Raw genomic sequence first — 2,715 nt, 5'->3', positions numbered from 1 at the left:
GACTTTGTCTACTGGAAAAGCAATCAGAAAGTGCAAGAATTAAGAAAAACCCATTAGCAGAGCTGAAAAGTTCAAAGATTACAGTTTAGTGATCTCAATGTCCTCATAAAAGCGACACTCTTGATTGGACAGGTAGGGTTTCTGCAAAAATTAGACAAATAATTGGTCATGGTCAAAAATGGCTTACATTTTAAGAAAAGCTATGCATCAAAAGCAACACAAGTAACAACATTTTAGAAGAACAAAGTTCTTTTGGTCATGCATATTCACTGATATAAGATGCAGCTATTTATCAAGAGACTCTAAGTTCAAAACTACATAGCAGAAGGACGTTTGCCAAGGCAATGAGATATTGTGTAGTCACAGAAGCACACTTTCCAAAAGCTAGTTTGTTTGGACTTGGTAATTATAAAACTATTTTGTATTTTCTAATAGCCTATTGATTATGAATAATTAGGTAGGTAGCTTATAAATGTCTATGATGAACAGTAACTTCAGACCTCCTCTGGGAATGATCACAACTTCAAAGGGAACTCCTCAAAAGAAGCCTAAATAGGTAATAAACATCCACAAAAACAACAAAAACAACAAAAAAGCCTGAAAACAAAAGTTTTTATATATAGCTCATGCTTACTCATACTTTTCCTCTGAGAATTAAAATATCCTGATTCCAAGTATTCTCACTTGGGAGAAGTGGAAAACTCAGATGGGCTTGTATGTACATCAGTAAGGGAGAATATTCACTTGGGCAAAGACAGAACTAATTCCCCATGTCCAAAAAATAAATAAATAAATAAATAAATAAATAAATAAATAACAAAATGGCTCATTTTAAAAGATGATTTCTAGACTTAATGGAAAATAGAGGTAGCCAGGAGCCTGCCACATGAGCCTGCCAGGAACACAGCAGGGAGGCTGGGTGGTAGGGAGGACAGCTCAGGTCTGCTTGCCAGTTTAGTGGTGGTAATTAGCCCAGTGGCCAGCTGCATGATGTGGATAAAAGCCATTCCTGTCCTCATCCTTATCCAGATGGTGGAGCTTATGGCTGCCCCACCTGTGGCCTCTGGGAGTACATAATTAAATTTCTGGCTATCCAGGAATGACACTTCATTCAGGAAATTTTCAGTCTCTCCTCCACAATTGAGGCTTTGGGGAATTCTACTTTGGGCTGTTTCTTCACAGTGGTGGAGATGATGGAAGTATAATGAAACCAGCGATCTTTCAGCCCTAATCCTAAAAGGATTGAGAACAGAATTTGTCCCCAGTTGCATCCTTCATAAATAGGACCCTTCCATTAAAGCTCAGGGATAGCGTGTCGGACAGTTCAATGTTTTTCAACAAATTGTTGTCAGACATGTTGGTATGTAAATAGTTGTTGCTACTTCTGTTATATGGCAACTGCACAGCTGCCTTACTTAAAGGTGCTACAAGTTTTCATTCTTCCTTGGAAGAGGTGATAACAGAATCTTTGCAGCATGGCTCAGAAGTACCTTTGTTTTGTAGGTCTGCCAAGCTCTCATACATACGCCCCTAAACCATGGCCTCTGCCAATAGCGGCTCCATTTCCCCACGACTTTTAGTCAATGGGATTGCTCCATCATGAAGCAGTTGAATATCTTACCTGAGTGATCCCTGCATTGCTTATTTACATTATAGAATGCATTTCTTGCAGTGTCGAAGCATAATCTATATCTAATACTGAACAGTATCATTGCAAACTGCCCAAAAATATACCCATCGATGAGTTCATCAAGTATCGGATAATTCAGTAATTAACATTTTAAATGCTTTGTACTTAATAATCCTCAGTGGTTTGTTAAATAGGTGTTTGAAAATGTTCTAATCAGATCGGAAAAAATTGGTTGGTGTTTTTGAATGACTGAGAAACAAGTTATTATTATTATGTTTTTTATTATTTTTATTAATGAAATATCCAACATGTTCTCAGGAGCCAATCAAATATGGATAATGAAGAAAGCCGATTGTTTAACCAGGTCTCTTTTCTCTAAAGACATTTAATAATCATTTCCCATTTTAACTGACAGGCCATGATTAGGTGAATTTGTTTATTGTTTATTCTATTATTAGTCCTAAAAGTATTTGCTTTAATTAATTATAAAAGGCATACTTAACTGGACCATTAACAAGACTGTGATTTATAGTAATGCTTCTTTCTATATTAAATAGGGATAATTTCAGCAAGTAAGCACAGGATTAGCTCTGAGTTTCCATTTAGCCAAAGTGACAAGAAAAACAATATATGTAACATGATTTTTACTGTTTGGTGAATTGAAACATATCAGTATAGGGCTGTAGCAAATTTATTTCCTGACATTATACTCATTTACAGTGAATTAAATTAACACACAATGCTTTTTTAAAAATATTGTACAAACTACCACAATTCCACTACACCATTGCTACTAAAATAGGTGATCATTCAATGAGAAGAATGATATTGCTACTCAGTTTTCCACGGAAACTATGGAATGAAGAAGCAGTTTATAGTTAAAAGGTGATTAATTTCAGTAAAGCGGATTTCTTCAAAACACATTGTATCAAAAAAATGGCTTAAGGAGATTTTTCCTTATTTGTTTTTTTTCCCAGTAATAAGGAGAACATGGTCAGCTAGGACGATAAGCTTATTTTTGACTCTGCCATTTTGACATGGCAATATTGCATTCAAGACAAGTTATAGTTTTCAGTGTTTCATTG

At 35.5% G+C, this 2,715-nt stretch overlaps 1 pseudogene; it reads right to left on the bottom strand.

The window, feature by feature from the left end:
• Nucleotides 1-1,111: 1,111 nt before the first annotated feature.
• Nucleotides 1,112-1,616, bottom strand: LOC103584199 (annotated as a pseudogene).
• Between the last annotated feature and the right edge of the window lie 1,099 nt (nucleotides 1,617-2,715).

This window comes from Galeopterus variegatus, unplaced genomic scaffold (genome assembly GCF_000696425.1).
Source record: "Galeopterus variegatus unplaced genomic scaffold, G_variegatus-3.0.2 Scaffold46593, whole genome shotgun sequence".
Lineage (NCBI taxonomy): Eukaryota > Metazoa > Chordata > Mammalia > Dermoptera > Cynocephalidae > Galeopterus > Galeopterus variegatus.
This window is presented reverse-complemented; position numbering and strand designations above follow the sequence as displayed.